This window comes from Capsicum annuum, chromosome 7, assembly GCF_002878395.1.
Source record: "Capsicum annuum cultivar UCD-10X-F1 chromosome 7, UCD10Xv1.1, whole genome shotgun sequence".
Classification (NCBI taxonomy): Eukaryota; Viridiplantae; Streptophyta; class Magnoliopsida; order Solanales; family Solanaceae; genus Capsicum; species Capsicum annuum.
Genome location: NC_061117.1, coordinates 209811126 through 209827008, shown reverse-complemented (window position 1 = coordinate 209827008; position 15883 = coordinate 209811126).

Here is a 15883-nt window from a genome sequence, read left to right as displayed (position 1 = left end):
CCTGTTTATGTATTATGCCTTTAGGATCGTTTGTGAAACACCCAAACTCTTGGCTTTGCAAAAAAAATTTATTTTGAGCATGATGACCAAGACACGATTGGACAAGCCAATCGTACCCTTTGGATAGGGGTTGTATCCAACCTCCCCTTCCCCTCTCGTACCTTAAGCATCCTAGGAAGGATAGTATACTGTCCCCTATACAAGTGGCCCACCCCTCAATCGTACCTTAACTATACGACTCGTACCCAACATGATCGTAAGGAGTGAACTCTCAACTGGAGTGAACTGTCTTGTGTACGATTGGTGTATACAAGTTAGGGATTGAGTTGTACCCTTTGGATACGACTCAAGGGTGTACACTAGTACCCTTAACAGTGTGTGAGACCTAGGAAGAACCTAGGGTTTGAGTCAGGGTACCACTTGTACCCTAGGGTACGATTCCCTTAATGAGTCGTATGGTGAGTCGTACCCTTGGACGGGTCCAATTTTTAGCTTTTAACCAACCGCTTTGTGGTCATTTTCTACATCCTAAACCCTAAGCCTTCTCACTAAATAAGTGTATATGGCCTCCCTGAGAATATTTTTGAGTGGATCTAACACCCTAAACTCTCTCTCAAACACTCTCAAAGTTCTTGGAACAAGATTGGAGGCTAGGGTTTGGAGGGTGCTCATCTAGGAGAAAAAGAGGAGTTAAGTTCTTGGTGATTCGTCTTGTTTAAGGCATGTACCTCTTCCCCTTGTACATTAACTCTAAACCCAGGTATTTTACACTTGAATTAGTAAGTGCATATGGTGGTTTTGCAATCAAATGAAAAGGGTTGTGTTACTTAATGATGAATAATTATGATTCTGGCTTAGACTTGTGGTTATACATATTATTAATGATGATGTACCTATGTGGGTGGTTGTTGTATGTGGTTTAACTTGAGGGTATTGAGTAACCCTAAATTTGATAATTTCTACCATGAAAATAGCCTTGTTAAAAATATACACATAAGGTGTTTGCAAAAATATCTACGTGAATTGTTTAGTCACATGTCGGTGATGTTTTGAACTAGGCCAATGGCCCAATAAGCATGGAGTGTTGATAAATGATATCATAAAGGTATTGTGATCCATGTATTGTATAATTGAATGACTTTGTTGAGATAATGACTAATAAGGGTGTTGAAGCCTCTAAATATGAAAATGAACGTGATTTGTGTGTTGAGCCTAAATATGGTTAGAATCTGGTGAAAGCTTGCTAATGAAATGTGAATGGTTATGTGGGTATTAACGACTTCAAATTGAATTGATTCAAGGCATTTTGTCTATTGAAGTGGCTAGTGGGTAAAGGGTTCCGTGAAGGTCAAATCTATATCTATGAAATTGGTCTAGTGAATATGAATGAGTCATAATAATAATATAATAACTGTGAATGCTTTGTAAATGGTTGATAATAACCTTGTTAATTATGCTATGGATAAGCTTATGGCTTTAAATGGGGTAATGGCCTTGTAAGTATCTATGGTTGTGTAACACTCCAATTTTTTAAATCGGAACGCTACACGATGCTTATGACCCTGAGGGACCACAAGCTAACCCATGGCTGATATCTGTACCTGTAGACTGCAATTCATGACATAATAACGTGGAAAATATGCACAATAGGCCATAAGGTTCAACTGAAATAATATAACATCCATATGGGCGAAAAATACACAAAACAACTGAAAACTGAATCTGAAAGCTAAATCTGAGCGTAAATCCGAAAGCCTCTAAGTACTTTCTGAAATAAGGAGTTAAAGGAACATGTCTCCAACTAACTCCGTAAAACTGAAATGCAAAATAAATGAATAAATTAAATAATGTCGTCCTCGAATGAAGAGGACTCACTGCCACTATGTATGCTGAATGAGACTGCTGGTCTGGGACTCGTGCCTCTGAACCTCTGGTGTAACATGAAAGAAAGCTTTATAGTGCAAATGCGTCTGTACAACTGGAGTGCTGAGTATACGAGTGTGGTAGGCTAATGCAAGGGTTTACGTGCATGAATAATACTACTGACTGACTGATATGAATGTAAGAGTACAAACATACATACATAGTAACTAAGATATTGATTATGTGATGGCTAAATCTGTACGCTAATTCATGGCTGGAACCGTAGTTCTGATAACATGGATGACTGTATCTGACAGCCCTGAATCTGGTTGAGCTCTCTGAGTTCCGTGCTATAACTGAATTTGATCGTATCTAACGGTCCTGGTATACTGATATCTGAAGAACTGTCTGAGTTTTTTTACTAAGACTGATACTGAAACTGTGGGAGGTAGTTGTTTAACCGACATGCCATATATGTGCCATTATGGCTAAAATGGGGTCCAATCTCTGCCTGATTGGAAGGGTGTCAGCACCACTGGTAAGGATAACATGTGAGCAACCCTCATATAACAGGTAACTCTAGTGAGAACGGTGGGAACCCTCATATAACAGGTTAAGCCACCTTATCTACCCTCATATAACAGGATGCGATGTCTCAACCTATGCTGGCTACATAGTTTTGGAACGCAAGGATGACTGCTAAGAATCACACCCTCATATACAGGTGAGTTCCCATCCTTAGGTTCACTCGGTGCTAACTCCTACTCCCATCTGAAGAGGCTGAACATGATTTAACTGACTGTATGTAAGTGGAACTTACTGAATTTCATTGACTGACGGAGTAGTACTATTATCTGAGAGTTAACTGAGATCATGAGATTTCTGAGGTTTCCTGAGTCACGTGACTGACTGAGTTCTATAGATTATAGCTTGACTGAGATTATCATGACAACATGACATGGCTCTAGGCACACAACTATGTTTTTCGGGTACGAATACCCCCAGGACTCGATAGAAGGAAACTGACACACATGACATGACTTGATCACAAGATTGGAGTCCACAATTCGCTATATCATAAGTAGGGGATAGTATACTTCATGTATTTAATCAACACCTCAAACATGGTAGGGAAAGCATGGATATAATTCGCACAAAAAATTCATATTTCCATCATCATACATACTTCATGCCATCACTATAAGAATACATAAATAACATGGGCATTTATATTTAAGTGTATCGCTAACATGGACTAGTCATTTAGATATCATGAAATCATGTAAATATGAACTTCTAACATCCTGGGCATTTTATCAAACATCTTACATGCATTCTTTAAGGCATAGGTGGATTTCATACTTGCATTAGTTCAACCCACCCAAAGTTCATGATTTTCAACCAACAATCACATATATTCCATGAAAAACATCCTTAGATATCATCTTGAAACTAGAACAACAATCATCAACGTGTACATGCTTATATCACCACAAAAGTTTACAAAATAACATTTAAAAGCATGGTTCTTGAACTCTATGAACGAATTGAATCCATAGATGAACACTACGCATACCTTAAAGCTTGATCTTGAAAGAGATCTAATATTTCTGAAGGTTCCTGAAGAAACCCCTAGGCTTGACCTTGATTTTTGTTGACTAGGGTTTAACCCCTTTGAGAAAGAATGCTCTTGTTCCTGAGGAGATGATCTTGAGAGGAAACCCTAATCTTATGGTTGAAAGTGTAAGAGAGGGTTTTTAAGATATTTTAACTAAAGAGAATGGAAGATAATACGTTTCTTGAGGGTTATAAGTCGTAGGAAGTGAAGGTAAAAGACCAAAATACCCTTATGAAATAAATTCCCAGTTGCTAAAAATCATAGCTGACGACATTTGTGACAAGGTATCAAAAGTGTGGTAAGCCGTAAAAAATATCATCACACAGGAGCTGGAACTAATGGTTTCTGCCTAAGTCTGATGACCTTCGTGGTAGGGCATCACAAATGTGGTAAGCTACCACAAATGTCATCACTTAGGAGCTGGTTTCTGCCTAAGGCTGACGACCTTCGTGGTAGGGCGTTACAAATGTGGTAAGCTACCACGAATGTTGTCACACAAGAGCTGGATTCTGCCTAAGGCTGACGACCTTTGTGGTAGGGCGTCATAAATGTTGTAAGCTACCACGAATTTCGTCACACAGGAGCTGAATTTTGCCTAAGGCTGAAAACCTTTGTTGTAGGGCATCACAAATGTGGTAAGCTACCATGAATGTCGTCACACAGTTTCCAGCCTGACATGCTGGAGTAAAATAGGAATAACTCTTTGCTCCGATATCAGATTTAGGCAAAATTGGTATCGTTAGAAAGATAATTCAGTTATCTATCCATTTATATGTCATGATCTCAAAAATTCTAAGTATAATAAGATATATGCTCGTTTTAATCTGACTATGGCAATATCTTTCTCAAGAATTCGATCGGTGAGGAATGTTTTGATTCGTCTGATAGCTGGGAGTTATTTGAAGCCTTAATATACATCTAACCTACTCATAAAACTATAAAATAACCATGATGTGCTATGCATGATCTTGGTACATGGCTCTAATATTGGTTTGGATTTTTCGGGGTATTACAATATCTCCCCCTTGGAAACATTCGTCCTCGAAAAATGACTGCTTGAGTGGGGAGAAAATATAAAATGATGCATACAATGATCATGCTCAACTGGCACATGATTTTAGGACTTAATTGAATTCTAAACTGAATATAGCCCAACTGAACATGCATATCTGATGCATGACTGATAAGTTGAACTCATAAATGCATGATAAGCTATGCACTGATACTTAATACCAATTTTATACTGGAATTTTGAACATGTAACTAAATAAGCTTAAGGAAAATGGTTACCTCGAGCTAAGCCTGAATTAGCGGAGAAAAGATGAGGGTACTTGGTTCGCATGTCTGCTTCTGCTTTCCAAGTAGCTCCCTCCATGGACTGATTCCGCCAAAGAACCTTGACTAGAGGGACTTTTTGTTCCTCAGCCTACACTCTGATAGTCAAGGATTTCGATTGGAATCTCTTCATAAGAGAGGCTATTCTGAATGTTAACACTCTGAATAGGGACTACAACTGTTGGGTTACCTATGCACTTCTTGAGCAAAGAGACATGGAAGACTGGATGAACTGAGGCTAGATCTGAAGGCAATTCGAGCTCATAGGTTACTTTGCCAAAGCGACTGAGAATCCTGAAGGGACCGACATATTGAGGATTGAGCTTTCCCTTCTTGTCGAATCTCTTCACTCCCTTCATTGGAGAGATCTTGAGATAGACATAGTCATCGACCTCAAATTTGAGATCCTTTCTATAAACATCCGCATAAGACTTCTGTCGGCTCTGAGTAGCCCGGAGTCTTTCTCTGATCAACTGAACTTTCTCTAAGGCATCGAATACTAAGTCAGGCCCTATGACTGCGGTCTCACTAACTTCAAACCAACCGATTGGAGACCTACATATCCTACCATAGAGAGCTTCGAATGGAGCCATCTGAATACTGGAGTGATAGCTGTTGTAGTATGCAAACTTAATCAAAGGCAAGTGGTCATCCCAGCTTCCCTTGAAATCAATTGCACACGCCCTTAGCATATCTTCTAGAGTCTGAATGGTCCTTTCTGCTTGACTATCTATCTGAGAATGAAACGCTGTATTGAGATGAACTTAGGTACCAAGACCTTTTTGGAACGCTTTCCAGAAGTGAGAGGTGAACTAGATACCTCTGTCTGAGATGATAGATAGTGAAACACTGTGTAATCTAACCAACTCCCTAATATAGAGTTTGGCATAATCCTTGGTTGAGTAAGAGGTACGAACTAGAAGAAAATGAGCTGACTTGGTCATTCTGTCTACAATGACCCAAACTGAATCATGCTGATAACGTGTTCTAGGAAAACCCATCACAAAGTCCATGTTCACTTTTTCCCACTTCCAAGTAGGAATATTTAACTCCTGCATAGAACCACTAGGTTTCTGATGCTCTATCGTAACCTGCTAATATGTAGAGCACTTAGCCACAAACTCTGCAACATCTCTCTTCATTCCACTCCACCAATAGATCTCCCGCAAGTCATGGTACATCTTAGTGGCCCCTGGATGAATAGAGTATCGCGTACCATGCGTTTCTGCAAGAATTTGATGCCTCAAGTCATCTACACCGGGAACACACAAACGGCCCTGACAACGAAGAACACCATCTCCCCCTTGGGAGAAAACTCTACTTCCTGACTCTAAACTGACTCTTTTAGCTTGAAAAGGCTAGGATCCATGTATTTCTTCTCTTTTACCTCAGAAACTAGAAATGACTCTAAACTAATGTGAACACATACACCACTCTCTGAAGAGTCGACTAAGCGAACGCCTAGTCTGGCAAGTTGATGAATCTCCTGAGCTAATTTCTTCTTACCATCTTCAACATGGGAAACAATACCCATGGACAGTCTACTGAGTGTGTCGGCCACTACATTGGCCTTGCCAGGAAGATAAATGACACTCATGTCATAATCCTTCAAGAGCTCTAACCACCTTCTCTGACGAAGATTGAGATCTTTCTAGGAAAAGAATACTGAAGGCTCTTATGATCTGTGAAGACGTCTACATGAACACCATATAGATAATGCCTCCAAATCTTTAAAGCAAAGACAACTGCTGCTAACTCAAGGTCATGAGTAGGATAATTCTTCTCATGGGGCTTTAACTGTCTGGAGGCGTAGGCTATGACTCGACTATACCGTATGAGGAGACAACCTAAACCTACTCTGGGTGTATCACAATATACTATGAATCCATCGAAAACTTTGAGAAATGCTAAAACTGAAGCTGAGGTGAGTCGAGTCTTCAACTCTTGAAAACTCTTCTCGTAAGGTTCTGACCACTGAAACTTGACCTTCTTCTGAGTCAATCTGGACATAGGAGATGCAATAGAAGAAAATCCCTCAAAAAACTGTCGGTAATAGCCAACCAAACCTAAGAAAATCTTGATATCTGATGGAGTGATGAGGAGAGGCCAATTTCTTACCGCTTTGGTTTTTTGAGGATCTACTCTAATGTCATCATCAGAAATAATATAGCCAAGGAATGCTACTGATCTTAGCCAAAATTCGCACTTACTTAACTTGGCGAACAGCTGATGATCCCTGAGAGTCTGAAGAACAATTATGAGATGGTCTGAATGATCACGCTCTGTGGGAGAATAGACCAGAATATCATCTATGAAGACTATGACGAATGTGTCTAAGTACTGCTTGAACACCCGGTTCATCAAGTCCATGAAAGCTGCAGGGGCATTGGTAAGACCAAAGGATATGACTAGAAATTTAAAGTGACCATACAGAGTACGAAAAGCTATCTTCGGAATGTCACATTCTCTAACTCCGAGCTGATAATAGCCTGATCTGAGGTCTATCTTGGAGAAATAATTGGCACCCTGAAGTTGGTCAAGTAAGTCGTCCATCCTAGGCAGCAGATACCTATTCTTGACCATGACTTTGTTGAGATGACGGTAATCAATACACATTCTGAGAGAACCGTCTTTCTTGAGCACGAATAAGACTGGCGTACCCCATGGGGATACACTGGGCCTGATGAATCCCTTGTCTAAGAGATCCTTCAACTGATCTTTCAGTTCTTTGAGTTCTGCTGGTGCCATTCTGTATGGCGAAATAGAAATAGGCTGAGTACTGGGAGAAGGTCTATGCCAAAGTTTATTTCCCTTTCGGGAGAAATGCTTGGAAGATCTTTGGGAAAGATGTCTAAATATTTATTAACCACTGGACTGATTCGAGACTGGGAGATTCAGAACTGGAATCATTAACATGCACGAGATGATACACCCCCTCCTTAGAAATTATTTTCCTTACCCAAAGTTAGGAAATAAGCTGACCCCTAAAAGACGACGTGCTACCCTTCCACTCTAGGACGGGCTCATTCGGGCACTAAAACTGAACTATCCTATTTCTGTAGTTGACTATAACATAGCAGGAATGAAGTCAATCCATGCCGAGAATAACATCAAAATCAGTCATCTCTAACTCGACTAAATTTGCTGATGTGGATTTCTGAAATATCATAAATGGGTAGTTCCTGTATACCCGTCGAGCTATGATGGTTTTACCGACTGGGTTAGAGACTAAAAAGGGCTCTGCTAAAATTTCGAGACTGATTCTGAAATCGCCTGCTATGTATGGAGTGACAAAAGACAAGGATGTACCTGGGTCTAGCAAAGCATAAATATGAACATGGAAAATCTATAACGTACCAATAACGACATCGAAAGAATTTTTCTGATCCTGTCGGGTCTGAAGAGCATAGAGTCTATTTGGGCGTTTCCCACTAGTAGCACTGGAAGTGGCACCCTGCAGGTTCGGGCAACCAGACTAAGCTGTGGAACGATTCTACTGATCCTGAGGACCTGGCTTAGGACAGTCCCTAACTCTGTGGCTTGGCTTACCACAACCAAAACAAATGCCTTGACCCGCTCTACACGTACCCTGATGGTGCTTACCGCAGGTCTGACAATAAGAATAAGTGCAGGCACTGCTAACACTGCTCTGAGATTTAGAGCCTGGTGCCCTGTCTCTGTTGCCGTCCCTGAACGTCGGCACTGGGCCACTAACAGAGAAAGGGGCTAGAACTGCTGACTTAGGATGAAACTGCAAATGATTTCCTCCCTCTGATTTGGGCTGAGAAAAACTGAAACTGTCTGCTCTTGCTCTCTTGTTCTGCCTCTTCCTAGTCTTAACCTTCTGCTCCTTTATCTGTTGAGCGTGGGTCATGAGCCTAGGTAAAGTCATATCATTGTTCAGCATCGCAGACCTACACTCATTTACCACCCTATCATTCACCCCTGACACGAACTTGCTCATCTTATCCCTGTTGTCCACAACCACATGAGGGGCATATCTGGCTAGCTGAGTAAATATAAGAGAATACTCTTTAACTTTCATATTTCCCTGCCTGAGATTGATGAACTCAAGAACTTTGGCCTCTCTCAGCTCTTGGGGAAAGAATCTATCTAAGAAAGTGGTGACAAATTATTCCACTTAACTAGACCTGCATCCTCTAACCTTTCTGCTAACCACTGCTTGTACTAAGTGTGAGTGACATCCTGCAATTGGTATGTGGCTAACTCGGTACTCTGAGAAGAAGTGACTCCCATGATATCAATGACCTTCTGGACTTGGTCAATGAATTCTTGAGGATCCTCGTCTGGCTTAGACCCAAAGAAAGATGGAGGGTTAATTCGGGTGAAGTCCTGAATCCTAGCTGCTGCTGAATTGGCCACTGGGTTGGCCGGAACGACTGTTGGTCATTCATTCTGGGCAGAAACAGACTGAGCAAGAGTGGTAAATGAGGTCTTGAACTCCGCATGAGAAACATGTTCGCCCAAAGGATCTTCGGGCTGAGGAGCTGACTAATTTCTTCTCTTTAGAGGTATATTTCTGAAATAAGAGAAAAGCGGATTAGACTGAGAGACTGACTTAAAATTATGCTTACTAGCACGACATGAATACTAAAGAAAGGGAACTGTTCCTAAAACATCTCATAGCCTCCTGTACATAAATATGGTGCGCAACACACCCATGTACAAGACTCTACTAGATGCGGCTTTCAGACTTCCTAGGACTCTATTGAACCTTAGGCTCTGATACCAAGTTTGTAACGCCCTAATTATCTGAACCAGAATGCTACACAATGCTTATGACCCCGAGGGACCACAAGCTAACCCATGGCTAATATCTGTACCTGTAGACTGCAATTCATAACATAATAATATGGAAAACATGCACAATAGGTCATAAGGTTCAACTGAAATAATATAACATCCATATGGGCGAAAAATACCCAAAACAACTAAAAACTAAATCTGAAAGCTAAATCTGAGCGTAAATCCGAAAGCCTCTAAGTACTATCTGAAATAAAGAGTTGAAGGAACATGTCTCCAACTAACTCCGTAAAACTGAACTGAAGAAATAAATGAATAAATCAAATAATATCGTCCTCGAATGGAAAGGACTCACTGCAACTCTGTATGCTAAATGCGACTGCTACTGCTGGTCTGGGACTCGTGCCTCTGAACCTATGGTGTAACATGAAAAGAAAGCACCATAGCGCAAATGCGTCAGTACAACTGGAGTACTGAGTATATGGGTGAGGTAGGCTAATGCAAGGGTTTACGTGCATAAATAATACCACTGACTGACTGATATGAACGTAAGAGTACAAATATACATACATAGTAACTAAGATCATGAGTACGTGATGGCTAAATATGTACGCTAATACATGGCTGGAATCGTAGTTCTGATAACATGGATGAATGTATCTGACAGCCCTGAATCTGGTTGAACTCTTTGAGTTCCATGCTATAACTGAATTTGACCGTATCTAATAGTCCTGGTATACTAATATCTGAAGAACTGTCTGAGTTTTTTTACTGATACTGATACTGAAATTATGGGAGGTAGTTGTTTAATCGACATGCCGCATATGTGCCATTATGGCTAAGATGGGGTCCAATCTCTGCCCTGACTGGAAGGGTGTCAGCACCACTGGTAAGGATAACATGTGAGCAACCCTCATATAACAGGTAACTCTAGTGAGAACGGTGGAAACCCTTATATAACAGGTTAAGCCACCTCATCTACCCTCATATAACAGGCTGCGATGTCTCAACCTATGTTGGCTACATAGTTCTGGAACGCAAGGATGACTGCTAAGAATCACACCCTCATATACAGGTGAGTTCCCATCCTTAGGTTCACTCGGTGCTAACTCCTACTCCCATCTGAAGAGACTGAACATGATTTAACTGATTGTACGTAAGTGGAACTTGCTAAATTTCGTTGACTGATGGAGTAGTACTATTAGCTGAGAGTTAACTGAGATCATGAGATTTCTGAGGTTTCCTGAGTCACGTGACTGACTGAGTTCTATAGATTATAGCTTGACTGATATTATCGTGATAACATGACATGACTCTAGGCACACAACTATGTTTTTTAGGTACGAATACCCCCAGGACTCGATAGAAGAAAACTAACACACATGACATGACTTGATCACAAGATTGGAGTCCACAATTCGCTATATCATAAGTAGGGGATAGTATACTTCATGTATTTAATCAACACCTCAAACATGGTAGGGAAAGCATGGATATAACTCACACAAAAAATTCATATTTCCATCATCATACATACTTCATGCCATCACCATAAGAATACATAAATAACATGGGCATTTATATTGAAGCGTATCGCTAAGATGGACTTGTATTTAGATATCATAAAATCATGTAAATATGAACTTCTAACATCCTAGGCATTTTATCAAACATCTTATATGTATTCTTTAAGGCATAGGTGGATTTCATACTTGCATTAGTTCAACCCACCCAAAGTTCATGATTTTCAACCAACAATCACATATATTTCATGAAAAACATCCTTAAATATCATCTTGAAACTTAAACAACAATCATCAACGTGTACATGCCTATATCACCACAAAAGTTTACAAAATAACATTTAAAAGCATGGTTCTTGAACTCTATGAACGAATTGAATCCATAGATGAACACTATGCATACCTTAAAGCTTAATCTTGAAAGAGATCTAATGTTTCTGAAGGTTCCTGAAGAAATCCTTAGGCCTGCCCTTGATTTTTGTTGACTAGGGTTTAACCCCTTTGAGAAAGAATGCTCTTGTTCCTGAGGAGATAATCTTGAGAGGAAACCCTAATCTTGTGGTTGAAAGTGTAAGAGACGGTTTTTAAGATGTTTTAACTAAAGAGAATGGAAGATAATACGTTTCTTGAGGGTTATAAGTCGTGGGAAGTGAAGGAAAAATACCAAAATACCCTTATGAAATAAATTCCCAGTTGCTGAAAATCATAGCTGATGATATTTGTGACAAGGCGTCAAAAGTGTGGTAAGCCATCAAAAATGCCGTCACACAGGAGCTGGAACTGATGGTTTCTGCCTAAGTCTGACGACCTTCATGGTAGGGCGTCACAAATATGGTAAGCTACCACGAATGTCATCACTTAGGAGATGGTTTCTGCTTAAGGCTGACGACCTTCGTGGTAGGGCGTCACAAATGTGGTAAGCTACCACAAATGTCGTCACATAGGAGCTGGATTCTGCCTAAGGCTGACGACCTTTGTGGTAGGGCGTCACAAATATGGTAAGCTACCATGAATGTCGTCACACAGGAGCTGGATTCTACCTAAGGCTGACGACCTTCATGTTAGGGAGTCACAAATGTGGTAAGCTACCACGAATGTTGTCACACAGTTTCCAGCCTGACATACTGGAGTAAAATAGGAATAACTCTTTGCTCCGATATTGGATTTAGGAAAAATTGGTATCGTTGAAAAGATAATTCAATTATTTATCTGTTTATAGGTCATGAGCTCAAAAATTCCAAGTATAATAAGATATATGCTCATTTGAATCTGACTATGGCAATATCTTTCTCAAGAATTCGATCGGTGAGGAATGTTTTGATTCGTCTGATAGATGGGAGTTATTTGAAGCCTTAATATACATCTAACCTACTCATAAAACTATAAAAGAACCATGATGTACTATGCATGATCTTGGTACATGGCTCTAATATTGGTTTGGATTTTTTGGGGTATTATAGGTTGATAATTGGTATTGTGTTGGTGTTGCTAGCCATGTAATTAGTTAAATTATGACCATGTTGGTTTGATGGCTAAGAAAAGGGTTTCAATTCCCTAAGTTTGAACTTGAAATTATGTGTGGAGCTAAAGTGTGGAATGAAATGGCTTGTGGTTTGAGTCCCCTACCCAATGAAATGACTAGTAGTACGAGTCCTTAGTCCAATGAAATGGCTTGTGGTTTAAGTCGTCCGTCCAATGAAATGACTAGTGGTTCGAGTCCCTCACCCATTGAAATGACTAGTGGTTTGAGTCCCTAATCCAATGAAATGACTTGTGGTTCGACTCCCTCGCCTAAAGCGATCTCTTGAGGTTAAAATACCTCGTCTAATGACATGACTAGTGGTTCGAGTCCCTAGTCCGATGAGTTAACTAGTGGTTCGAGTCCCTAGTTCAAGGAAATGACTAGAGGTTTGAGTTCCTAGTCCGATGAGATGACTAGTGGTTCGAGTCCGATGAGACTGCTTATGGTTCGAGTCCCTTGCCTAATGAATTGATTAAATTAGTTAAATCGGTTAATTGGTTGACTTGGTTAAATTGGTTGGATTGGTTGAGTTGGTTAGGGGTTCAGATCCCCAATGAATAAGGTAATGAAGAAGTTCATGGTTATAAAATTGGTAATGTGGAAGATTGAAAGCTCATCACTCCATGACTCATGAATGAATGATTTGAGAATGTATGTTATAACTTGTTCCATGGTTTGGCATGTTGTGTAACTATATATACATGTATCTTCATATATGCCTATGCTTGTGTAGATATGATTGTATATAATGATTTGACCTGGATTGAACAAATGTGTTATTTTATCCTTATCCTTAGGTTACATGATGATGCTCCAACCTCTAACCTTCTCCGGACGCTATGTCCCCACGTGATATAGGGGCTGGAGCATCTTCTTCTTCTACGCAGTGATTAGACGTTCGAGCGATTTGGACATTGATCTTGAAGTAATGAGCTTCCATACTCTGGAAGACCTACCTTTCAAAGTCACGTTATTCTATGTCTTAGACTTGTATAGATTTAGTACTTGACTATTGTCAGGAGCATGTCCCGACATATTATTGACTTCGATTTGGTAGAGGCTTTTGTGAATGACTGTGGACTTGTGTATTGGCTAGATTGTTAACGTTAATGAAATGTTAGATATTTTCTAAGTAGTGATTATTGGCCTTATATTTTTGCTATCTTATTATAAGGTCGGGATTCACCCGGACCTTGTGGTTGTTGTGATGATGGTTAGGTTGGGTTATCGGGACGACCTCCGATTCATGTGGGCTTGAGGTTCCATACTACACGGCCCGATTTTTTGGGCATGTCAGTTTGGTAGGCTGCACTAATTAGAGGTATGATAGATGATAACTTTATAATTAAAAGTACTTAAAAGATGTAAAAGAAGAGATAAATTAAATAGGGAGATATTTACAATATTATGAACTTAAACATGCGACGCGGATCCGGATTAGTTGAGCTTCTATGTGGACATCGGACACCGAATGAGAAACAAAAAAAATTCATTAAATATACCAGGTGATATTAAAACAACAACAATATACCTAGTATATTTTCATAAAGTGGGATCTTGAGAAAGTTGAGTGTGCACAGTTCGTAGTCCGTACACAACCTCAGAAGTGAGGTAGAGAGATTGTTTCTGATAGACCCTGGCCGTCCAAGACAAACAACAATCTAGCAAAAGATGTAACAGAGGTACTAGAGCCACGATATAATACTGCAACGATTATACCGAAACAGCAGATATCAACCACAAATTCAAGAACAAGAACTACAAACATAGCACTATAATTGAAAGAAAAATACTCCCACCTACTAACAAGTACGTATTCCTATCTACTAGCCTTCTATCTTAATTCTTATATACTACACATTCCTAGCTAAGATGAGATACTACAATTAAAAAGTTATTAAAAGTAAAAATTGAAATTTCAAAAATAGATGAATGGAATCATCCTCTAAATATTTATTCTACTAGGTAAGTTTGTCCATCCATTTTAATTTTGATGGATAAACTCTCCTAACACATATTATTAGTCAAAAATAATAGGCATTTCATAAAATTAACTATTATGTGTGTATGGTAATTCGGACATTATAATTATAATTTTTTTATTAAATTTTAACAACAATTACAATAGCCCAGCCTTATTGCTATCGTACGAAGATAGAAAGGTTATACTAATAGTTTTTCTATTTAAATAAAACATAACAAAACAAAAAGAAAAAGAATAAATCATATAAAAAGGGATAAAGGGTCAAATTTACTTTTCTAATTTGAAAGATTGATTATATATTCTTCGTCATATTTTGGGGTCAAATTTATCTTTTACTTTTAAAATTATTTATCTTTTACTTTTAAAATTATCTAAATATATCCTTTATTATACATTGGGGTCAAATTTATCTCCAATATCATATTTTGGGGTCAAATTTATCTTCGATATCATACTTTGGGGTCAAATTTACCCTTGTTGCAAAGAAACTTTTCACATGTATCATTCCCTTAATAGAAAAGCCTAAATCAGTGTTAAATGACCCATTTTTTAATATAATACACTCTAATCTAATTTATTCATTTGATTCGAGCCATCAAAAAGATACAAACAGATATAAACCCCCTTTTCAATGAGATTAAGCCACTATATATATCAAATAGTGCATAACTCATGAAAAATGAATCAGCATTAGTGCAAACACAAACAAATATACTTTTCAATCAGTTCATGGATCTACATCAATGTTGAGCTCATGAAAAAGGCACTTAGCGATCAAATGCAACAAATTAGACCCTTTGAATGATTGAATTAAGAGATCTCCCTGTGTGTCAATTGTTACATCTCTTCATTCTTATATTTTTATATATAATTTGGATCTACATAAATTTTTCATCATTTCTTTATGTAGAATCTGAACGCACATGGAATTACATATCAAATTTTAAAATTTAAACATAATTGAACAGGAGCAAAGTTTGTAATAGACATTTTCTCTAGTTGCATACTTCTGCATTATCTCATTTCTTTTTTGCTTTTCGTTCATTTATAACAACCTACCAACGTTGTATGTTGAAAAAAAAGTATATTGTTCGTCGAAAAAGTTCGACCAACAAAACTGAAGGAGGGTATATTTATTTGTGGCCCAAATCGGAAGGTTAGATTAGGGTATGGTTTATTTTTTTTAAAAGGTCATTTAACATTTACTTGAACTCTTCTGTTAAAAGAAGGGTACAAGTGAAAAAGGTCTTCGTAACAAGGAGGTAAATATAACC